General features: G+C 35.8%; 1 protein-coding gene and 1 pseudogene across 3 annotated transcripts in view; one reads left to right on the top strand and one right to left on the bottom strand.

Moving 5' to 3' along the window:
- The window catches only part of COL25A1 (collagen type XXV alpha 1 chain), a 512,404-nt gene that overhangs the window by 447,550 nt on the left and 38,110 nt on the right, over positions 1-26,744 (bottom strand). The gene's annotated exons all lie outside the window — the stretch shown is intronic.
- LOC118637596 lies at positions 1,932-26,131 on the top strand (annotated as a pseudogene).

The following is a 26,744-nucleotide window of genomic DNA, read 5'->3' on the forward strand; positions in this document are numbered from 1 at the left end:
ACAAAATATCTGAACAGATGGATAACTACTAACAAAATCAAAGCAGTAATAAAAACTTTTGAAAACCTCCCAACAAACAAAAGTTTAGTATGAGATGGCTTCACAGGTTAATTTTACCAAATATTTAAAGAAAAATTAACACCTATTCTTCTCAAACGATTCCCAAAAATTCAAGTAGAGGGAGCTCTCCCAAGCTCATTTTTACAAAGCCAGCATTATCCTGATTCCAAAAATAAATAATAAAAAGAAGAAGAAAAGAAAATTATAGATCAATATCCCTGATGAAATAAATGGTAAAATCCTCAACAAAATATTAGCAAACTCAATTCAGCAACACATTAAAAAGATTATACATCATAATCAGGTGGGATTTATTCCTGGTATGCAAGGCTGGTACAATATCTGCAAATCAATTCAAGTGATACACCAAATTATAAAAAATGAAGAATAAAAATCATATGATCAGATCAATAGATGCAAAAAAATGCATTTGACAAAATCCAGCATCCACTTATGGTAAAAACTTCTCAGCAAAGTGGGAAAATGGGACATACCTCAACATAATAAAGGTCAAAATGACAAACCCACAATATTATCATCATACCTTATGAAAAGCTAAAGGCATTTTCCCTAGGATCAAGAACAAGAAAAGAAGTCTACTTTCACCACTTTTATTCAATGTAGTATTAGAATTCATAGCCATAGCAATCAGACAACAACAAAAATAAAATAAAAGGCATTTAAATTGAAAAGGAAGAAGTAAAATCATCATTATTTGCAGATGATACTAGATAAAAAGTATCCTAAAGATTCCAATAAAAAACTACTAGAACTGATAAATGAATTCATTAAAGTAGCAGGATGAAAAATTAATATTCAGAAATTGGCTGCAGTTTTATGCACTAATAATGAACTATCTATAAGAGAAATTAAGAAAATGATCACATTTACAATTGCATCAAAAATAAATAAATAAAATAACTAGGAATAAATCTAACCAAAGAGGTAAAGGACCTATTCTAAAAAATTATAAGACATTAAAGAAAGAAAATGAAGAAGATACAAATAAATGAAAACATATACTCATGCTCATGAATAGAATGAATTAACGTCATTAAAATATCCATAGAACCCAAAGCAATCTACAGATTTAATGCAATCCCTATCAAAGTACCAATGGCATTTTTCACAGACAAGAACAAATAATCCTAAAATTTATAGGGAACCACAAATGACACATAATAGTCAAAGCAGCCTTGAAAAAGACAAACAAAGTAGGAGTTATCATGCTACCTGGTATCAAACTATCCTGTAATGCTATCATAATCACAGCAGCATGGTACTACCATAAATACAGACACGTAAGTCAATGAAACAGAGCCCAGAAACAAACCCACACTTATATGGTCAATTAATCTATGACAAAGGAGGCAAGAATATACAATGGGGTAAAAACAGGCTATTCAATAAATAGTATTGGGAAAATTGGACAGACATATGCAATAAAATGAAACTAGACCACTTTCTTTCACCATACACAAGAATAAACTCAAAATGAATTAAAGACTTAAAAGTAAGACTCATTAAACTCCTAGAAGAAAACATAGGTAGTAAACTTTCTGACATTGCTCTTAGTGATATTTTATTCTGATATAACTCCTCAAGCAAGAGAAAAAAAGAAAAAATAAGCAATTGGGACTTAGTCAAACTAAAAAGTGTTTGCACAATAAAGGAAACCACCACCAACAAAAAAAATCTAATAATTAGGAGAAGATATTTGCCAGTGACATATCCAATAGGGGGTTAATAGCCAAAATGTATAAAGAACTCATAAAACACACACACACACACACATACACACACAAGAAAACAGACAATTTTAAAATGGACAGAAGGGAACTCAACTTGGAAGAGGCGAGTCTGGTCTCAAAATGGAGGTAAAACCACCACCCGGTCGCCCCCAGCCTAACTCTGGCCGTCACTGTCGCCGGCGGGGGGGCGAGGAGAACCATGATCCGAAGGAACCAGAGCAGTTGAGAAAAATGTTTATTGGTGGTCTGAGATTTGAAATTACAGATGATGGTTTAAGAGAACATTTTGAGAAATAGGGCATGCTCACAGATTGTGTGGTGATGAAAGACCCCCAAACAAAACCTTCCCGGGGCTTTGGTTTTGTGATTTACTCTTGCGTTGAAGAGGTGGATGCAACAATGTGTGCTCAACCACACAGGTTGATGGGCGTGTAGTGGAACCAAAGAAAGCTGTTTCTAGAGAGGATTCTATAAAGCCTGGTGCCCATCTAACAGTAAAGATAATTTTTGTTGGTGGTATTAAAGAAGATACAGAAGAATATAATTTGAGAGACTATTTTGAAAAGTATGGCAAGATTGAAACCATAGAAGTTATGGAAGACAGGCAAAGTGGGAAAAAAGGATTTGCTTTTGTAACTTTTTTTTTTTTTTTTATCCTCACCCGAAGACATTTTTCCATATTTTGTTCAGGTAGAGTGGGAGGGAGAGAAAGGAACAGAGAGAGAGAGAGAAACATCGATGTGAAAGGAACACATCGAGTGGCTGCCACCCGCACAACCGACCAGGGCCGGAGACAAACTGCAACCGAGGTACGTGCCCTTAGCGGAAACCGAACCCGGGTCTCTCAGGACCGCAGGCCGACGCTCTAACCGCTGAGCCAAACCGGCCAGGGCTGCTTTTGTAACTTTTGATGATCATGATACAGTTGATAAAATTGTTGTTCAGAAATACCACACTATTATTGGGCATAATTGTGAAGTGAAAAAGGCCCTTTATAAACAAGAAATGCAGTCTGCCGGGTTGCAAAGAGGCCGTGGAGGTGGATCTGGCAATTTAATGGGTCGTGGAGGAAATTTTGGAGGTGATGGAGATAACTTTGGCCATGCTCCGATAAAAAGAAACAGAGTAGCTGACTGGATAAGAAAGCATGACTTACATATATGTTGTTTACAAGACACCCACCTCACAATAAAAGACTCACATAAGTTGAAAGTGAAGGGATGGAAAAAAATCTTTCAAGCAAATGAAAAGCAAAAAAAAAAAAGCTGGGGTAGCAATACTCATATCTGATTAAGTAGATTTCAAAATGAAGACAATAACCAGGGACAAAGAAGGCCACTACATAATATTGAAAGGATCTATCCAACAGGAAGATATAACCTTGGTAAACATATATGCACCCAATACAGGAGCACCAACATATATAAAAATCTTTTGGCGGACTTCAAAGGAGAAATCAACAGCAATACAATCATAGCAGGGGACTTCAACACCCCGCTGACATCACTAGATAGATCTTCCAGACAAAAAAGTAACAAAGAAACACAGACTTTAAATGAAGCGCTAGATCAAATGGATTTCATAGATATCTATAGAGAATTACACCCTAAAACTGCAGAATTCACATTCTTCTCAAGTGCACATGGGACATTCTCAAAAATAGACCACATGTTAGGGCACAAACTAAGTCTCTACAAGTTCAAGAAGATTGAAATCGTATCAAGCATCTTCTCAGTTCACAATGGCATGAAACTAGAAATCAACTGCAACAAGAACATGCAAAGACATTTGAAAACATGGAGGCTAAATAGCGTGTTATTGAACAATGAATGGGTTACCATGGAGATCAAGGAAGAAATTAAAAACTTCCTGGAAACCAAGGAAAATGAACACACAACTACACAAAATCTACGGGATGCAGTGAAAGCAGTTCTGAGAGGGAAGTTCATAGCTCTACAGGTCTACCTCAAGAAGCAAGAAAAATTTCTTATAGACTATCTAACCTCACAAGTTAAATAAGTAGAAAGCAAACAGAAAGAAAACCCCAGAGCAAGTAGAAGGAAGGAAATAGTAAAGATCAGAGCAGAAATAAATGACATAGAGACCAAAAAAACAATTCAAAGGATCAATGAAACAAAGAGCTGGTTCTTTGAAAAGATAAACAAGATTGATGGTCCCTTAGCTAGACTCACCAAGAAACAAAGAAAGAGAACCCAAATACACAAAATCAGAAATGAAAGAGGAGCGATGATAACTGACACCACAGAAATACAAAGGGTTGTAAACAAATATTATGAACAATGATACGGCAACAAATTTGACAATCTAAGAGAAATGGACACATTTCTAGAAACACAGTCTCCCAAAACTAAACCGGGAAGAGATAGAAAAGTTGAACAGACCAATAACAACAGAAGAAATTGAAGATGTAATCAAGACTCTTCCAGCAAACAAAAGGTCAGGGCCAGACAACTTCACGAGGGAATTTTACCAAACATTCAAAGAACTAATACCCATTCTCCTCAAACTATTTCAAAAAATTCAAGAAGAAGGAAGACTTCTAAACTCATTTTATGAGGCCAGCATAATTCTAATTCCAAAACCAGAAAAAGACACTACAAAGAAAGAAAACTACATGCCAATGTCCCTGATGAACATAGATGTCAAAATCCTGAACAAAATACTAGCAAATCGAATTCAGCAATACATCAAAAAAAACTATTCACCATGACCAAGTGGGATTCATCCCAGGGATGCAAGTCTGGTACAATATTCACAAATCAATAAATGTGATACACCACATAAACAAAATTAAAGATAAAAATCATATGATCACATCAACAGATGCTGAAAAAGCTTTCGACAAAATTCAGCACCCATTTCTGATAAAAATGCTCAGCAATCTGGGAATAGAGGGATCATATCTTAACATAATAAAGGCCATATATGAAAGACCTACAGCCAACATCATACTCAATGGGCAAAAATTAAAAGCATTTCCCTTAAGAACAGGAACAAGACAGGGATGCCCACTTTCACCACTCTTATTTAACATAGTTATGGAAGTCTTAGCCACAGCAATCAGACAGGAAGAAAAAATAAAAGGAATCCAAATTGGAAAGGAGGAAGTGAAACTGTCATTATTTGCAGATGACATGATACTATACGTGGAAAACCCCAAAGACTCCATCAAAAATTACTAGATTTAATAAATGAATTTGGCAAAGTAGCAGGATACAAAATTAACATCAAGAAATCGATGGCATTCTTATACACCAATGATAAACTCACAGAAAGAGAAACTAAAAACCCAATCCCATTGACCATTTCGGCAAAAACATTAAGATACCTAAGAATAAACTTAACCAAAGAAATAAAGGACCTATTCACAGAAAACTACAGGTCATTGAAAAAAGAAATAGAGGAAGAAATAAAAAAAGTGGAAGCACATACCTTGTTCATGGATTAGAAGAATTAACATTATTAAAATGTCCATACTACCCAAGGCAATCTATAGATTCAATGCAATCCCCATCAAAATACCAACGACATCTTTCACAGAACTAGAAAAAATGCTTCAAAAGTTCATATGGAACCAAAAAAGACCTTGAATAGCCACAGCAATCTTGAAAAAGAAGGACAAAGTAGGTCGGATCACAATACCAAAATATCAGGTTATACTACAAAGCTACTGTAATCAAAACAGCCTGGTACTAGCACAAGAACAAGCATATAGACCAGTGGAACAGAACAGAGAACCCAGAAATGGACCCAAGACATTATGCTCAATTAATATTTGAAAAAGGTGGCCAGGGCATACAGTGGAGTAAAGATAGCCTCTTTAATAAATGGTGTTGAAAAAATTGGACAGCTACATGCAAAAAAATGAAACTAGACCATCAACTTAGACCATACACAAGGATAAACTCAAAATGGATAAAGACTTAAACGTGACTCATGAATCCATAAAAATCCTATAAGAAAATGTAGGCAACAAAATTTCAGACATCATACGCGGCAGAATTTTCACTGATACATCACCTAAGGCAACAGAAACAAAGGAGAAAATGAACACATGGGACTACGTCAAACTCAAAAGCTTCTGCATAGCAAAAGATACTATCATCATAATGGAAAGGCAATCCACTGCATGAGAGAGCATAATTGTCGATGATATATCAGATAAGGGGTTAATTTCCAATATATATATAGAGTGCTCATACAACTCAACAAAAGGAAGACAAAGAATCCAATTAAAAAATGGGCAGAGGAACTAAATAGACACCTCTCCAATTAGGACATACAAATGGCTAAGACACATATGAAGAAATGCTCAACATCACTAATCATCAGAGAGATGCAAATTAAAACAACAATGAGGTATCACCTTACACCTGTCAGAATGGCTGCCATCAACAAATCATCAAACAAGTGTTAGCGAGGGTGTGCAGAAAAGGGAACTCTAGTACACTGCTGGTGGGAATGCAGATTGGTGCAGCCACTAGGGAAAACAATATGGTGTTACCTCAAAAAAATAAAAATTGAACTTCCATTTGACCCAGTGATTCCACTTCTAGGAATATAACCTAAGAAGCCTGAAACACCAATCAGAAAGAATATATGTACCCCATGTTCATAGCAGCACTATTTACAATAGCTAAGATCTGGAAATAGCCTAAACGTCCATCAGTAGACAAATGGATAAAAAAGCTGTGGTACATATACACAATGGATTACTATGTAGCTATAAGAAAGAAAGATCTCTTATCCTTCGAGACAACATGGAGGGACCTGGAAAGTACTATCTAAGTGAAACAAGCCAAACAGGGAAAGACAAGTATCATATGATCTCTCTTATTTGTGGAATATAATGAACATAACAGTCTGAGGAATGGGGTAGTCTCAGAGACGTGGAAGTGGGTATAGACTGACAATCCACAGAAGAGGGGGTGGTTGGGGAGAGATAAATCACAGAACTTATATGCATGTATGCATGAACAATGGACATGGACAACAAAGCTGGGGACAGGGTGGGGAGGGTGGTAGAAGGGGGAATCAATGGGGGGAAAAGGAGAAACATCTGTAACAAAAATAAATAAATTTTGAAAAAAATAATAAATAAATAAATAATAAAAATGAGCTGAGGACCTGAACAGATATTTCTCCAGAGAGGACATACAGGTGGCCAATAGACATATGAAACAATGTTCAACATCATTAATCATCAGAAAAATGCAAATTAAAACCACAATGAGATATCACCTCACACCTGTCCTATTGGCTATCATCAATAAATCAACAAATGATTTATGATGTGGGGAAAAGGGAGCCCTCCTGCATTATTGGTAGGATTTCAAATTGATGCAGCCACTATGGAAAACAGTATGAAGGTCCCCTAAAAAATTAAAAACAGAACTAAGACCAAGCAATTCTACTTCTGTGTATTTATCCAACAAAATCGAAAATACTAATTCAAACGGATATGTGCTGAGAAGTGACTACTCAAACAAATGACACAACTAGGGAAATAGAAAGCAAGGGCAATTCATCCATCAGTAGAGATGAATAATGCATCTCACGCCTAAGGCATTGCGAAAAATTCTCTTTCAGAACTCAACATATTTTGGAGGAAAATTAGCGTTTACCCAAATTGAATATTTTCAGTGTAATATTTATGGGTATAAACCTTCATTGGGGCAGTAAGAAGAGAAATAAAAATTAAACCAAAAAAGGAAATTATCCTAAGGATTATTTAAAGCCAAGATTGGCAAATTTTTATTTTTATTAATGCACAGGATGTACACTGTAAAGGAATGATTAAACGGCCAGCTTTGAACCAACTACTGTAAAATTCATCCCAACATTACTAAAAGAAAATATAGATTCTTTAAACTTTCAGGAACATATTTCTCATTATCTGTCTAAAATCCACCATCTGTCAAAGGCCATTACAAGGGCCACCACCTCTGCAGACCTACCTCCAGTCCTGCCATCCACCTTGGCCCAAGTGATTTTCTCCAATTTTTGAAATCCACATAAAGTCCATATACCTCTTTCTTCCAGTACATTAGTATTTAGCCTTATATAGTCAGAGGCACAGTGATGTCACAGTTATGAGCAAACTCTGCAGACAGACAGACCTGATTTCGAACCTTTACCTTGTCACTTGAGCTGGTGATTTAATCTCTCTGTGCTTCACTTTTGTAAGTTATAAAATAGGAAGAATAGCAATAATAGTACCTTATAAGGTCTGCAAGAATTAAATAAAGGAATACATTTGTCTGCCTGGTAGTTTGATAATTCTTTAAGTCCAACCACCACTACTGTATTGTGATCACGTGTACATGTTTTTATCCCATATTAAGTTTTAAATCCTTTCTCAAACAATACAGAGTACAAATAAATAATCCCATGAGAGTACTTATTTAATTTTTCTAAAATCAATTTATTATTTGTTCATTTGAATGAAGATTAATTCTTCCAGAACACTACACAGTACCTCACATACTTATTTGTTGAATCACTGTTCACTATCTGAGTATTCATCCCACCAGTCTTTCAATAGAAGAATACAAAGACAAAGAAAGAAAGACATTTCTGCAGTTCCGGGGTTGGAGTGGGAGTGGTTTTCTGTGTTTTTAATCTACAAACGGAAAGGATTGAGCTATACAATCTCTAAGATATCTTTCAATTCTCACATGCTTGCTCTATGCTATAGCTACTCCTTTTTAGCTTTGCTAACATCCCTCGTCTTCTCACTTAAATTCCCTCTTTCTTTCCAAAATGTCATATATATGGTTTGTATTTTCTGGAGTGCCATGTTTCTTCACTCTCACCTTCATCCAATCCCTAAAATAACAGATACCTTGTTTTAATCATCAAGATCTATTGCTAAAAATTACATTAAGCCATGTATACACCAGGGAGGGTGGCCTTGTTTTCTAGACGGTTTCTGAATACAACATCATTAAATCACCTGATAGCCACTTTGGAGGAAGTAGATCATGTGTTAACGCAAACTTATAAAATATTTGCCTAGCAAAAAAAATATATATATATATATGACCTGAGGAATAAGTGACTCAGATAAACACCACTGGTTTTCACCTTGGCACTCCTTGAGTCCCCAAGTCATTGTGAGTTTACAGATGGTCTTAATTAAAACAAGTAGTTTCTAATTTACAACACAGGAAACATTTAGAATTTGTTGCTGAAGTAGAGTTAGTGGAACCTAGTAACCCCAATCTCACCCCCAGACAACTACCTCCATGACTTTAATTCATCTGTACAGATTCCTGATGTGTTCATAAGTCTTTTTTATTACAAGTATAATACAGTTCTATTGCACTTAAACTAAAAAAAAAAAAAAAAAGTTGACAGAAAGACAGCATATCAAATCTTGACTTTTTTCTACCTTGCATCCTTAAGTTGTGTCAAGTTTGTAATGAGAGCTGAATACAAAGACCAAGAGGCCTGGGTCTGGAATATTAATGGTCGATGAGCTTCACCTTTCATACCAGCCACATTCCCTAACTGTGACATCAGTGCCCTGAGCCTTTCTAAAGTAGAATACTGCTTGCTTTGCACATGTTTGCATGCTTGTCATCCAGTTTTTCTTACAAACTCTCCAATAGCTGCTGTGTTTCATAGCCACATTTCCTCAGCTTTGTATCATTTGTGTAACAAGAAGTTAAGTCCACCAGCAATTTTTCTAATAGTCTATTCTACTTGATAGTCTTTGGCGTCATTTTTTAAAAGGCAAACCCTAACCTTGGAATAATAAATGTCTTTAACCTATATGCATTCCACTTCACTCCTTACAATAATCACACACACCAACACACAATTTGTCAAAGTTTTTTCAAGAGCTGAGGCAGTGCGGTTGAAGATCAAATTAAGAATAGTAGTTTCATGGTCTGAGAGACTAGCCAATATTAGTGTTCACAAGATGGAGTTCAAACTGGACAAGACTTATGGTATAATCCCAGCAGACTAGAAGTAAAACACTGTATGTAAATGATTCTTCCTTATTACTTAAAACTCACATTCTAAGTATTGACATTATTTACAGTTAGAAATTCACACTTTTATGAAAACAAATGGAAGTTATTGCCTCTTTTATTTCACTAAAACTTTCTTAATCTTTACTTGCAGAGTTTGAGAAATTCTTTACACAAAATATTCATTTATTCAATTTTTCTATTTCTATCAAAATACTCCTTCAACTAATAGTTATATTCACAAACTAAAATTTTTCAGTGTAGGAGGGGAGAAAATAGGAGCTTAGCAGGAGTATCACCTTAAAATTAAGCCTTCATCTCTTTTTGACCACATGGGTTGTGGGGCCATCAACACATGTGGAAGAAATTGCTCTGTGAACATGGAAGGAAAAGGTCTAGGAACTAAGTCTGCTTCTGGGATGAAAGGGGACTCTGGGTGCAGCTGTACCTCTGCCAAATCTCTGTAGGACCAGATAGTTGCTGCTTATTCTAAAAGAAACAGTTTTTTTAAACCTGTACCCAATTTGTAGGGTTCAAATTTAACTCTACTAAAGTGGAGAAGAGCCACAAAGATGATTAAAGGGTTGGAAAGTAATATCTATGGGGAAAGATTAAAGGAACTGAGATTACTGTGCCTGGTGATGGGAAGACTGATGGATGATTTAATAACATTCTTAAGGTATTTGATCAGCTATTCCAGTGACCAGCTGTTCTCTAGCTACAATGAGGACAGAACCAAAGGAAATAGCCTTAAATTCCAATATGAAGGACGTGGGTTAGATCTAAAAAATATTTCTGAGAGAGTGCAGTTATTGGAATGGACTGTCCTCTAAAAGTCTTCAAGTCTGACATAGAAGACATCTTCCTGGAGTTGGGAGTTGTGGTACTTCATAGAAAGTAGAGGGATAAATTCTCTCATGTCCCACCTATGAAATCTATGATTTTGAGTCAGGTTATCTTACTTCTATTTTAATATACAATTACTTATGTAAAAAAAAAAAAAAAAGGTATTGGAGACAGTGAAATTAGAAATCAGAGTCAAAATAGGTCTGGGAGATAAAGGTTCTTTCCTATATAAAGGATTCTTAGACCCTACACGAAGCAGCTCTAGACTATAATAAACCCACCTTTGTTGATCTTACCCTCATATGAAAACTCTCCTCTTTACCTGTTCTGGAATAGGCAGAGGATATAAAAAGAAGAAAAACAGGAGCAGAAACAGAATTTTTTTTTTTACTCATCATGAAAACTAGTCCAAACACAAACATTTAACTCCGTAAGTCAAGGTAAGTGAGGCATGCATAATAGAAATGCATAGGGTCTATACTGCGGGTTATCTTTTTCCTTTTTCCAATATCTTAGTATCCATCAAAACATTAGGAAAGCAAAATAATATCTGTAAAGTTCACAGAATTTATCAGAGAAAGTGCTGTGTCACTTTGTAGGCCTCACTCTGATTATGTTTCGTTTAAATGTACTCACAAGATCCCACTGTTCCCTTTCGATTACAGTAATTAGCAGCAATTTTAGGGGACTTCACAAAGCGAATAAAAATGAAGTTGAAGCATCTGCAATTCAAGGCATTTAAGCCTTAACTCACAGACAGCAGCCCTGAGAATAATTACCAGGGCCTAGTCATTTTCTGCTACACTGCACATGAAAGGCTTGCTATCTTTTTTTTTATTTTTTTATTTTTTGATACTCTGAGAGGCTATATTTTTAGAATTGTTGTCATCCCTCATTTGAGTGATTCACTAACTATAGCATTTGCTCTATGGTCCCCAAAACAGCTTACATAACTAAACATATACAATACAGGCACTCAAAATTAAGTGTCTTAGGCAGTGTGTTGCTTTACAGAATATCTGATGAAGAGCATGAAACAAATCTCTTAAAATTTACTTCCCAGGAATTCTTAAGCCTGTGATAATATAAGGCACAATAAATGTGTTAGCCTTGAGAAAAATATTTTGTCACAATTTGTCTATTTGATGTTTTTAAAATCTCTATTCAAATAGCTATAAACTCAAAATCACTGAAACTAGAAACTTATATGATCTGATTTAAAAAGAACTAAACCTCAGAGTTTCTCAATATATTACTAAAATTGACACAGATAAGACAAAATTTAAGCTTAGTTACTGTCATATTTTAGGAAGAGGTTAGGTGACCATATTATATAATATGCTATCCCAACTGCGGTACTTTTGAAAGAGGTACTTTTGAAGGGGTTCTATTAATGAAAACAAACCAGAAAAGCAGGCGAAAATCAGCTTTGTCCTAGGCACACCTGGAAATACGGACACCTCTGTCATACATAGAGCAACATGATCCAGTTTGCTATGGCCAAACACAGAAGCCTGCAAGGCCTCCAGGGACTTGGCCCTCTGGGTTGAGACCGGCATGCAGGAGATATTTAACTGGTATGGAGTGGAAAGAAAGTTTATTTTGAATGTCAAAGCATCTTTCAAAAGGCTGCTTCAGCAAAGATGGAGGCCCAACCTGAAATAATAGAGGTGTCCTACCATCTGTGTGGAACATACTGATGGACAAAGAAAAGGCAGGAAAAATTCAAATAATCAGGGAACACAATCAACAAGTAGAAGGTTTAACTGGAATTCAAGAGCTAGATTGATTTATCTAATCACTGTACAAATATTAAATGAACACCTACTATGTTAACCCTGTACACAGGGACTGGGGAACTAGAACACAGGGTGTCGAGTAAAAACACAGCAGATGACAATTTTCCAAAACTACAGCACAAAGTAAGAATCAAATCTAAAAAAGATAAAGAAGACTATGTTAAGAACTATGACCATGGGCAGAGGAGATAATCAAAGGCTATAGGAAGCCTGTCAGCTACTTTTTTTTTTTTAAGTAGATGACCCTCTAGTCGTGTTTTAATCAATAACAACAACAAAATATTTTGCTGGAAAAGCATAAGTGAATACAAAATGAAAATATTAACAGCAATAAAGGCATCCAAAGTAGCAGGAAATCATGTTTAATCAAAAAGATAGACACTGTCACAAGTAGGTATGTCAAATTCCCTCAGTCTTCTCAGAAGTAACATTTCAAAACAGTGATGTTTATAATGATCAATATTCAGATTTTCCTTATGATAATGCATGCAAACATTCATCTCCTATTATAAAATTAAGCAGATATTCAATGCAAGTGATAAATCACATGGTAAGCATACGGTAGAGCTTGAGGACTACCAATGCTGGCATCATTGCCCGGCTCTGCACTCTGCTTGCATTCATGAACACAGCATTTCAGAACTGTCCCCCACAAAAATTACCCACATCTCCCTAGCTTCATAACTGGTTTGAAAATAAGCATCCACCACTCTCTACCCATGCAATGCAATAATGCCAAACCAGTCACTTCCCAACTGCTGGTTATTCCTCCTCTCATTCATTGCAGATGATCATCTGTTTGTCAGATGTCAATTAGCTCGCTGGTGAACAGCTGATTAGTAAAGGGTATGTGAAATAGCCACCAAGAAGCTGCACCATTTGCAGGGGCAAAACATGATGGTTAATTTTCATAAGAAGATGAATGTAAGGAAACTAAGCAGTTAAAGCCCCTGATAAATGCAGAGGCACTGCCCAAGTAAAAAGTTGGGTGAAATTTTTCCAATTGCTTTTCTGACACTCTTCATATAAGGAAAACAGTTAGCTAGTGGCAAGCAAGTAACTGTGAAATGTGCGCACTTATTCAGCACACCTTTACTGAACACCTACTAGGAGCCAGACACTGTAGTAAGAACTAGGTCTTTTAACTACCTTAACTAATTCATACACAGAAGTATCTTCTTTTGCTCAAATCCAGCCTCAACTTTAAGAGCCCAGCTCAAATGCCAGCTATTTTAGGAAGGTTTCCTTCAGGTTCCCAGGCAAAAGTAACACAGCACTCTATTTGGATCTCTTTCATGGAACATAGTATCCCCCGCTGTAATTACATGTGCCATCTCCTAATAGAATAGAAGTATCTTAAAGCCAAGAGTCATATCATCTTATCCCCTTCTTCTTCATATTCCTCTGAGCATAATGCAGTTCCTTGCATAATGAATATATTAATGAGCTACCTGCTGTCCACCTTGGATTTACACAGATTAGATGTTTGGGAAGAAAACACTGTCTTATTCTCTACAGTGAAAAGAAAAATCTTAAAATCTAGAGGGAGAAACAAAATAAGCAAAAAGCGTTATATATGTGAACACGCTATAATAATAATCATAATTCCATTGCCAATAATAACTGAGTTTATTATACTTTGATCAAGGTAAGATGCATGACCTACTTACATTTTCTAGATGAACTGTTTTTAAGTACTTTAGAATATTATACTTCAGTCTTATATGTTCATTCAAGTAGGCCCAGAAAGACTTCTACTTTCCTCTATCAACAAAACATTTGTTAGTAAGGAAATTGGATTACTGTATTACTTTATTTTTTAAATTTATTCTTACTCATAAATAATCTAGAATTCATATAGTTTGCTAATTCATGCATGCTTCTTTGCAAAGTTCTAATTTAGTGAAAGAAGGCTAACACTTGGAGATATACTGAAGCACAGGCGACACTGAGTAAATGGAAGGTGGAAATTAAAACCCACTTTCTTTCTCAAGGAGCTGGGCATCCAGTAGCAGAGACGTGTAGTATAGTGGAAAGAATAATGGGTTAGAAGTTTGGAGACCTGGATTCTACAGGGTGCTATGCATATGTGTGTATGTGTGTCCATGTATACATGTGAATGTGTGTGTGTTTATATCATATTGAATTGATGCCCCTCTCATATTCACCAACCTTGGATTATAAACTCCTTGAACACAGGAACTATGTGTTCATCTTTCTGTCCTCTACAAGGTCCATACAAGTGCCTTATATGTTGTAGATAATAGATAAAAGTTGGTTAAATTGAGCTCAGTTGAATGAAATTCCTTTAAAAAGCTTGCCTGTTATTACATTCTGATCAATGTGCTTAAAAAAAGAGACACATTGCCCAGCAGAGGGGTTTTTCTAATTTTTTGACAAAGTTTCCAAACCAATAAATACATGAGTTGGTGTAGGTTTACAGCTGCAAAACATAGTTTATTTTTGTATTACTATTTTTAATTACTGTATTATTTTCCATACAAATAACTGTAAACCCACTTTGTCCACTCCTATATATTATTCCTTGAAATATATTCTGTATCTCTTGAGAAAGAAGAAAAGGGAGAAAAGAAAGGATTTCTTGAGCTTCTACCATGCACCAGGTACTGTGCTGTTTTCACAAAATTCTTTTAGTTTCAAAAAGCACTAATGCAAATTCAAGGCTTATAAAACCTCATGCATTAGAGATGAATTGGAGTCACTGGGCAAAGAAAATGCTATCTTTTCCTATAAGGTAAAACCTAGTGGTTGAACTTTTTTAAAAAATAAGCATCTTGTTTGAGTGGAAAAATAACTTCTTTTTTTAATCTTCACCCAAGGATATCTTTTATTGATTTTTAGAAAGAGAAGAAGGGGGAGAGAGAGAGAGAGAAACATCAATATGAGAGAGAAACATCAATCAGTTGCCTTCTGTACACACCCTGACCAGGAATCAAACCCACAACCTTGGTATGTGCCCTGACCAGGAATCAAACCCACAACCTTACGGTGTAGGGGCCAATGCTCCAATCAACTGAGCCACTGGGCCAGGGCACCTCTTTCTTTTCAATGAAAATTTTACTTGCTGGGAGAGATCTGTCACTTGGAACAATAAGAATATGACTGCTATAATTTTTTAAGAATTCTGAGCTTAGCCATAATGAACAATTATTTTGCTCATAAATAGTATCCTTGGAAGATTTAAACACAAATATTTCTAGAGTAACTTCATCTTATACTACAATTTAATTTAAAAATAAAACTTAAATCATCAAACCAAAAATGTGCCACTTTGCTAAATAAACCCAGACTCCACTGAAGTTGAAAATTTGGTACAAATCTCACAGACTTCGTGGTTTGGGTGCCTTCCAAATATATTTTAACTCGTTGCTCCAAAATCATGGTTCTCCCCCAGGACAGAGAATCTCAGAATGGGAAAGAGGGTGGATATCTGTGGTTGGGAAGACTACCTAGATCATGCTTATGTGCACTCTCCCAGAGGGCGACCACTGCTCATTCAAATAATAATTTATTCAAATAATTCATTCAAATAATCTTTACCTTTTTTCTGGTTTTACCTAGACCAGGAAAGTAGAAATGAGAAGCAGATGAAATATCAAAATAGCAACAACAAATAAATTTCTCTCATTAAAATGCTTACTAACTTCCACATATTGATGCTTTTTGACAGTCTCATATATATTTACCACACAGTGACTACTGCATCTGTTATGCACTCTAAGAAAACTTTCTTTGAGTTTTGGGCACATCAAAGTTTCTATTCCATTTTGCCCTTGTATCTTGACTTAGTTAAGTAAAACAAGCATTTTACAGATTTCAAGTGACAGTCCAAAAGTCACAACTGGGCTTTAGAACATAGCATTCCTAGTTCCCACATTGTCTGTCCATCAGTGCTAATGTCCTCTCCTCCCACATGAACCTGAAGTCTTTTAGAAAGCCTTTTAAGCATCGGTGTGCATGTGCATGTGTGTGCTTGTGCATGCGTGTGTGTGTGTGTGTGTTTTAATATGAATTTAACCTAGGCAGGAAAGAAAAAGAGTTTACCATATTGTTTTAAAGTGGCTTTCTGGTGCTATAATTCCAATAATTTTCCAAATAAAATAAAATTTCATCAACAGTTAAATGGTAAGAATTTTTTTTATATTCAGAAAATGTATGGACAGTTAATTTTTCTTCAAAATCAAATTCACCTTGGGGTACTATGAACTAGCTTGGCCATAAGCAATCTTTGTGGCATATTCTCAAACTGGAGTCCACTTCCCCCTCGTGGAATGTCAGTACTCAGGGTACCAACATGACACATACTCCTAAAGCATCCATTTTATGTGAATTTTTGAAAGATAACCAAACTTTTATTATCTTAAAGATTTTTTAATTTATTTTTATGCCCTGGATGGTTTTGCTTAGTGATTAGAGCATCAACCCGTGGACCAAAGAGTTGTGGGTTTGATTCCGGTCAAGGCCCGTACCAACCAGTCCCCAGCCTTGGTCAGGGCTGTGTGGGAGGCAACCAATCAATGAGTCTCTCTCACATCAGTGTGTCTCTCCCTCCTTCTCACTTTCTCTCTCTACTCCTCCCTCCCACTCTATCTGAAAATGAATTTAAAAATATCCTCAAATGAGGATTTAAAAAAATAATAACAATACATATATTTTTAAAGAAATATGGAATAGAAAAAGAAATCAGAAATGATTACAGAAGTTTTAGTCCCAAGTCTTAATATTTATGTTTTTGCCACTTCACAGAAATCTCATTTCTAGGTCAGGGTTTGGTTGAAATAATGTTTAAATACTTGCCTGGCCAGTGTGGCTCAGTGGATTGAGCTCAGTCCCATAGGCTGAGAGATCCCAGTTCGATTCCCAGTCAGGCACATGCCCGGGTTGCAGGCTCAGTTTACAGTAGGGGACGTGCAGGAGGCAGCTGATCAATGCTTCCCTCTCACATTGATGTTTCCATCTCTCTCTCCCTTCCTCTTTCTCTAAAAAATCAATAAACGTATTTTTTAAAAGTTTTAAATACTCATGGGGTTTTGTAGTAAAGTGGCAAGAATCCAGGAAATTAAGAGACCTAAGTTTGATCTCTGACTTGCCACTATCACCATGGGGAGTCTTGGGCAAGTCTCTTTTAATCTTTAAGCCTCAGTTTCTTTCTCTCTGAAACAAAGTGGCTGTACTAGGTCATACCTAAAACCTCTTCTGTGTTCTGAAACTATTTCTAACATTTTATCATTTTTAATAAGAGATTTGGAAGTCCACAAAGTTAACTGAATAAAGGCATTTCCTGTGAGTCATTTCCAAATCCCTAACATAGTGACCATATTGACTAGTTATTTATAGCAAATATTATCTCAGCTCATCTATCTACCAAAAAAAAGTGCTTCCTATCATTCTGTGTGAATCAGTATTTTGCTGAGATAATTCTCTTCACAATAGCATCTGTTGAATCAAATTAAATTCCTCTTCTAATTGCTACATAAAAGATCAATCATTATATCATTCATAACATCTGTACAAATTAAATTTCTAGATATGTATGGGGTTTAGAAATTTTTATATTTTATACATCATGTCGCTACAGCTTGTCTTCATACTGCATTTAAGGATCCAATTTGAAGAAAAATCTTCACACCCAGTCTGAAATGTAATTTCACATAAAACCAGTTATTATTATATCCCTTTGTAGTTCATCTGATGTTTTTAGAGTATTAACTCATTCCATGTTTAAAAGTGAAAGCCAATCACTGTGTTATTTATCCATGAAAGATGATAATGTACAGTTTAACATCTGGCAAGCAAAAGAAAATCATGACTATTCCTCTTAATATAGGAAGAGCCTCCATCAGGGGAGCAACTTGAACCAAAGGGAAATATTTGAATAGGAGAAAAGGTAACAAAAGGAGCAAATAAAACTTGGTAAGGAACTACTGTGTTTCAAGCGTTTTTCCTGGACTTATTTAGTGTTCATAATAATTCCTTAAGGTAGGTATCATTCCCATTTGTAAATGAGCAAACTAAGATCAAAGACACTGTTATTCCACAACTAATGATGTGTAGTTGGGATTCAGGCCAGGCTTTCCCCCTCCATGAGGTTACCTGCCTCCAGATTAAAGGTAACTGGACAGCATACTCTCTCTATAAGGCCAAGTGGGCATGTAAAAGAAAACCAAATGAGCTCCAGATTGAGACTTTGAAGGCTGCTCACTACAAGAAAGAACTCTGAATGAGGAATTAGGTAGGTAAGATGAAAACCAAGATTTAAAAATAGCCACCAACAGAGAGAAGAAAATAAATTTTCAAAAGAAGGTTGGTTGAGCCCTGGCCAGTTTGGCTCAGCGGTTAGAGCGTCGGCCTGCGGTCCAGAGAGACCCGGGTTCGGTTCCCGCTAAGGGCACGCACCTCGGTTGCAGTTTGTCCCCGGCCCTGGTTGGGTCGTGTGGGTGGCAGCCACTCGATGTGTCCCTTTCACATCGATGTTTCTCTCTCTCCTTCCCACTCTATCTGAATAAAAATGGGAAAATGTCCTCGGGTGAGGATAAAATAAAAAAAAAAAAGAAGAAGAAGGTTGGTTGAAATGTTAAGTATTCCAGAGGTTGGTTAAATATAAGGACATTAGTAACAGAGCCCACCTGAATCTTCCTCTCTGGCCCTTCCTTTCCATTCTTCCTGTCCCCACCCAACCTCAGACCCTTACAATTTCACAGTTGAAAACTGCAGTCGCTTAGTCTCACAGCTTCCAGTCTGTGTCCTTCATACTTTTAGCTTCACCTCCCTAAAATACTGTCTCACCATATTACTCTTCTGTGCAGAAATCAAAATGGTTTTCCACTAACCAAAAGATATTCTTCCTCATGGTCTTTTCCATTACCCACGTGCATTCTTATATTGTATTGCTCCCCATTATGCTGTACACCTGAAATTTATATAAATTATATCTCAATAAACCTGGAAAAAATTTAAGTTGAAAAAATAAATGAACGAATAAACTGCTCCTCAACATGGCCCTAGTTAAACTTATGAGCTCTATAACTGTTTTACCAGTTGTTTGACCTTGGGCAACTTGGACTACCTGTGCCTCAGTTTATCATGTGAAAAAATGTAAATAAATAATAGTACTTTCCTCATATAATTAGTTTAAAAATAAAGTGAATTAATACATGTAAACACTTTGAAACAGTGGCTGCACTACTGTTCAATAAGTTCTCAATAAATACAAACAATCATCACTATCATTTTTATTGTATTATTAATAATAACCTTATAATATTATTATTGGTTTTATTACTTTTTCAGATAAACATTATATAATTCCCCAACATAAAGTTACTAACAATAATAAAAGTAATAATAGCAGTAGTGATACCAACAGTTGAGTGCGTGTAATTTGGCTCTAGAGTTATGCTTTAACCACTATGCTATAATGCCAAGAACTGATCAGACTATTGCCTCTAAACTATAACTTTAAGCATGTGTTCTTGCTATTGCTTCCATCGGAAGGATCCTCCTCTTCTCAAATTATCAACTTCTTAAATATAATCATTAAAAATCCAGTCTAATTACTACCCTTTCAAGACATCTTCTTTGAACTTTCCAGTCAAATTGATTACAGTCTACCAATTTTGAACTCCATTTGCACTTTTATCTTTATTTTTTGTGATGCATTAATTCATTGTCTTAGAATTTTAAGTTATAATTATAACTAACTATATTTCCATATTACTTCAAAGTTTATAAATCACTTTCAAATACTTAAGTTCCTTATGTTTTATTTCCATGGTTTAGGCCCTTGAGGGCATAAATGAGGAATTACACTTCTGAGTAAATTCAGCATACCCTAGTCCAGTGCCTTACAATGAGAAGATCCCACATATACCTGTGCAGAAGTAAGTGGTTACCCAAGTGTAAGCAGTTCTAATAGAGTGATTGAAAAAGAAACCAAAATAATTTTTATAATGAGAAAAATTAATGAAAGTGCTTAGATACTAAATTATATTGCTCTAACAAACAGTTTTCCAATTTCAAAAAAATAATTTTCATTTATAATGTCTCTTCAGCAGCTTTAAATGACATATTAGATCAGATGGATTTATTTCATTTTAATCCTCATGTGGGAATATGTTTCTTTTTTAATTTTTTTTTTTTTTTTTGAGAGAGAGGAAGGGAGAGAGAAGAGATAGAAACAGCAATATGATTGAGAAACAACAATTGGTTGCCTCCTGTATGTACCCCAACTGGTGATTGAACCCCAAACCGAGGTATGGTACCCTGACCAGGATTCAAACCTGCAACCTTTTCATGTATGGGATGACACTCCACCCAAGCCTTCTGACCAAGGCAAGATCAGATGGATTTAATTGATTCTTCAGAGCATTTCACCCAATGCAGCAGAATATACATTATTTTCAAGTGCACATGGAACATTTTCTAGGATAGAACACATGTTAGGACACAAAACAAGTCTTAATAAATTTAAGAAGATTGAAATCATATCAAGCACCTCATCTGACCATAATGGTAAGAAACTAGAAGTCAAACACAAGAAAAAAAACTAAAAAACACACCAAGTCATGGAGGCTAAATAACATTTTATTAGACAATGAATGGGTTAATAATGAGATCAAAGAAGAAATCAAAAGACACCTTGAAACAAATGAAAATAAAAATACGACGACTGAAAATCTATGAGGCACAGCAAAAGCAGCCCTAAGGGGGAAATCCATAGCATTACAGGCCTACTTCAAGAAACAATAAAAAATCTCAAATAAGCTATCTAATTTTATACTTAAATGTACTAAAAAAAGAACAACAAACAAAGCCCCAATGAGTAAAAGAAAAAGAAAAATTAAAGATCAGAGCAGAAATAAATTAAATAGAGTGAAAAAACAATGTGAAAGATCAATGAAACCAATAGCTGGAACTTTGAAAAGATATACAAGATTGACAAACCTTTAACCAGACTCAACAAGAAAAAGAGAGGACCCAAATAAATAAAATCAGAGACAAAGAGGTGAAGTAAAAACTGACACCACAGAAATACAAAGGATTATAAGAAAATATTATGAAACAATTTTATGTCAACAAATTGGACAATCTAGATGAAATGAGCAAATTCTTAGAAACATACAATCTTCCCAAATTGAATCAGGATGAATCTGAATAGACCAATGACAACTAATTTAAAGCACTAGTCAAAAAAAAAATCCCAACAAACAAAGGCCTTGGACTGGACAGCTTCACAGGTCAATTTTATCAAACATTCAAAGAAGAACTAACACCTATCCTTCTCAAACTATTCCAAAAAATTCAAGAGGAGGGAAGATTCCCAACCTCAGTTTTTGAGTTTAGCATTATCCTAATTCCAAAACCAAACAAAGATACTACAAAGAAAGAAAATTATAGGCCAATATCCCTGATGAACACAGATGCTAAAATCCTCAACAAAATATTAGCAAATCGGATTCAGCAATACATTAAAAAGATCATACACCATGATCAAGTGAGATTTATTGTAGGGATATAAGGTTACAACAATATCCACAAATCAATAAATGTGACACACCACATAAACAAAAGAAAGGATAAAATCACATGATCATATCAACAAATGCAGATAAGGCATTTAATAAAATCCAGCACTCATTTATAATAAAAACTCTCAGCAAAGTAGGAATAGAGAGAACATACCTCAACATAATAAAGGCCATATATGACAAACCCACAGGCAACATTATACTCCATGGGCAAAAACTACAAGCATTTCCCTTAAGATTGGGAACGAGACAGGGATGTCTGCTTTCACCACTCTTATTCAACATAGTACTGGAAGTCCTAGCCACAGCAATCAGACAAGAAGAAGAAATAAAAGGCATCCAAATTGGAACGGAAGAAGTAAAGCTGTCATTATTTGCAGATGACATGTTACTGTATATACAGAACCCTAAAGATTCCAGCAAGAAACTTCTAGAACTGATAACTGAATTCAGTAAAGTAGCAGGATACAACATAAATATCCAGAAATTAGTTACATTTTTATACACCAATAATGAACTATCAGAAAGGGAAATTAAGAAAATAGTTCCATTTATAATTGCATCAAAAAAATTAAATACCTAAGAATATATTTAACCAAGGATGTAAAAGACCTGGGCTCATAAAATTATAAAACCCTGAAGAAAGAAACTGAAGAAGATCCACATAAGTGGAAGTATATATCATGTTCATAGATAGGAAGAATTAACATCACTAAAATGTCCATATTACCCAAAGCAATCAATAGATTCAATGCAATTCCTGTCAGGGTACCAATGGCCTATTTCACAGAACTAGAACAAATATTCTAAAAATTTACATGGAACCACAAAAGACCCCAAATAGCCACAGCAATCTTAAGAAAGAAGAACAAAGTTGGAGGAATCATGCTACCTGATATCACTCTATACTACAAGGTAATCAAAATATCATAGTACTGGCATAAAAATAGACATATAAACCAATGGAACAGAATAGACAGCCCAGGAATAAACCCATGACTTTATGATCACTTAATATTTGACAAAGGAAGGAAGAACATAAAATGGGGTAAAGATAGTCTATACAATAAATGGTGCTGGGAAAAGTACACAGGTACATGCAAAAAAAAAAAATTACTCTAGACCACCTTCTTACACCATACAAAAGAATAAACTCAAAATGGATTAAAGACTTAAATTTTAGACTCAAAACTATAAAAATCCTAGAAGAAAACACAGGCAGTAAAATCTCAGACATTTCTCATAGCAGTATTTTTTCTGATATATCTCCTTAGGCAAGGGAAATAAAAAATAAACATACAAATGGTACTACATCGAACTAAAAGGTTTTGCACAGCAAAGGAAGACACCAACAAAATGAAAATACAACCCACTGAATGGGAGAACATAGCTGCCAATAATAATCTGATAAGGGGTTAATATACAAAATTTATAAAGAACTCATACAACTCAAAACCAAAAAGTCAAACAATCCAATTAAAAAATGGGCGAAGGACCTTAATAGACACTTCTCCAAAGAGGACACACAGAAGGCCAATACACATATGAAAAGATGTTCAATGTCACTAATCATCAGAGAAATGCAAATTAAAACCACGATGAGATATCGCCTGACGACTGTCAGAATGGCTATCTTCACTAAATCAACAAACAAGTGTTGGCAAGGTGTGGAGAAAAGGAAACCCTCGTGTACTGTTGGTGGAAGTGCAGATTGGTAGAGCCACTGTGGAAAGCATATGAAGTTACCTCAAAACGTTAAAAATGAAACTGCCTTATGACCCAGTGATTCCACTTCTGAGAACTTATCCAAAAAAAAAATTTTAAAAAACCCAAAACAATAATTAGAAAGAATATATACACCCCTAGGTTCACTGCAGCGTTCTTTACAATAGCCAAGATTTGGAAGCAGCCATGTCCATCAGTAAATGAATAGATTAAAAGCTGTGGTGCATTTCCACAATGAAATACTATTCAGCCATAAAAAGGAAGAAAATCTTTCCTTTTGCAACAGCATGGATGGACCTGGAAAGTAATATGCTAAGTGAAATAGGTCAGTCAGAGAAAGACAAGTACCATATGATTTCACGCATATGTGGTATTTAATGAACAAACTGAACTACCAAGCAAAATAGAGACAGACTGATAGACAGAGAGCAGGCAGGCAGCTCTGGTGGGGAGGAGGGGATTGGGGGAGGGGGGACTGAGCAAAAGAGAGAGCTAATAGACATGGACAAGAGTGTGGTGACTGTGGGAGAAGAGGGTGGGTGGAGGTGGAAGATAGAACAGAGGGGATAACTGGTGATGGAGAAAATTAAATTAAATGAAAATTTTTTTTAACTTACTGATTTCAAAAAAAAAGAGTATCATCCAATTTACAAAGTACATACTCCATCCTTTAGAATTACTTTGACAAAAGGGTCATAATTAAGTCCAATCTGGATAAAACACTGACATATGTATTAATATCCTAATGGATCACACGAGGTGATTTAAACTCTACGCACAATAGTATTTTATTAGAAGGAATGACGTTCTGCAATTTGTTCATCAAAACCTTTCAGACTAAGGGCAATAATATTCTTTTTTTTTTAAATCCTCACCTGAGGACTTTTTTTTTTTTTTTTTGCATTTATCTTCACATACAGCAGGAGAAATAGAGGGAGGAAGAGAGAGAGAGAGAGAGAGACATCGACGTGAGAGAGACACATCAACTGGTTGCCACCCGCATGACCACAACCGGGGCTGGGATGAATGAACCGCAACCGAGGTACGTGCCCTTAGCGGGAACTGAATCCGGGACTCTCTGGTCCCTGGGCCAATGCTCTAACCGCTGAGCCAAACTGGCCAGGGTGGCAATAATATGAAATCCTTTACAATATATCACACCGAGATTTGCTGAAGATATATTTCACAAGAGCACAATAATGAACCTTTAAAGAATAGTTATCCTTCCATTGTGCTCAGTATTAATCAGGTGGTGATTGTCTTGGTTTATTACTTCAAGAGTGGCATACTCAGAAAGGTTCAAATAGAAGCAATAAAAATAACTGACTAGAAAATAAGAAAGATATAAAAAAGGGAAAAAAACTTGGGTATTGAAGAAAAACAGGAAAAATACGGTAATAACATGTGTATAGATCAGAAATGTGTTTATGTTAGAGCAAAGATAAATTTAGGTTAGAAATTGGAAAGAACTGTCTAATTTGAAGTTTGCTGGTTCCTACAATCCATCACAGTGAAAAATTAGACTCTGTTCCACTGGAAAGTGGTAAGAGATTGATGGATAGATTGATACTATGAACACTGTTTAAAACAAAGCCCTCTCTGCCTCTGGAATTGTATACCACATTCCTGCCTCGTTTTCCATCACTGAGCCGTATGCACTTAGTATTACATTTTCTAAATCCTCTTCTTTCATGTTACCTTGAGAATATATTTTGCAGAGTAACATAAGAGATATTGTGGTCCACCAAAAAAAAAATCACACCTCAATCATTTATTCATTAAATAAATATCTGCTAAATATCCTCTGTGGGTTAAACACCATGAGAAACTCTTGGCATACAGTGATGGGCAAGAGAGTCCCTTCCTATATGTGCCTTAGAGTCTAATGCAATAAACCATCTCACAAGAAATAACAAAATAAGAGATTTAACTACTGAGTTCTATGGAGTCCAGACAGAAGCACAGAAGCAGAAGTTAAGCTTCAGGTTGGAAGAGAAGTTTAAGCTGGAATTGAAGGCTGAGGAGGGTGAAGAGTCTGCCCTGGTGTCACGGGTGAAGATCCAGAGGCTGGAAAAAGCATACAATGACAGGAAGAGGAAAAAGTACCATATGGCTACAGCGCAACCAGGAGGGAGAAAAGGGAGCTGGTAATGCAGATAAGGTCCTTCATCTTTGCTTCAGGATTTACCAGATTTTACTTTAGAAGGAGCACTCTGGCTACCATGTGGAAAATAGACTTAGAGGAGAGCAGTAACAGAGTAGGGGAAACCAGTCAGTTGGCTGTTACCATGTCCAAGGAAAAGATAACTAGTGGGCAGGATGAGAGTAGTAACAGGAGGATCCGAGAAAAGCAAATGGACCTGAGAAATTTAGGAGGAGAACAGATGGGATTTGGCAAATGAAAAATTATAGGGAGTGCAGGGGGAGTCGAGGATAGTTCTCAAGTGTCTGGTTTGGACAATGACCACCATTCACTGAAAGAGGTGCAGAGGGAGGAGCAAATTACATGGAGAAAGGGGAGTGATAAATTCAGTCTGAGCCATTTTGAGCTTGAGATGCCCAACTAGAAATCAGGCCTGCTGATCAAATGCCTCTAAGGAGATTTCTGATGAAAACCAGTGACAGGTGGTATTATTGGCAACACCAGGTTCACAAACATCGTCAGCAAACCCACTCATTCACACTAACGAGTTATGACTTCTGTTATTTTGGACCATGTAGTTTTTGACTCTGATATTGGGTAATTAATTAATTTTATTATATTTTAGAGAGACTAACATCACCTTTGTTGAAAGAACTAAATGTTTTCCAACTTAGACACACAGTCTTGCTAAAAGACAGGTTAATATACCATAATTTCGGGTTAATCTATCTATAATGTCTTTTTTTAATAAAGAAATTTGAAAGCAAGTTCAGGTTCAAGTCCATGAATCACGCTCTTGTTCAGACATTTTTGACATTTCCAATTTTAACCATGTCACTAAGATGGAAAAATTCATGATTTAGTAAGCTGAG

The sequence above is a fragment of the Molossus molossus genome, unplaced genomic scaffold, assembly GCF_014108415.1.
Source record: "Molossus molossus isolate mMolMol1 unplaced genomic scaffold, mMolMol1.p scaffold_m16_p_1, whole genome shotgun sequence".
NCBI lineage: Eukaryota > Metazoa > Chordata > Mammalia > Chiroptera > Molossidae > Molossus > Molossus molossus.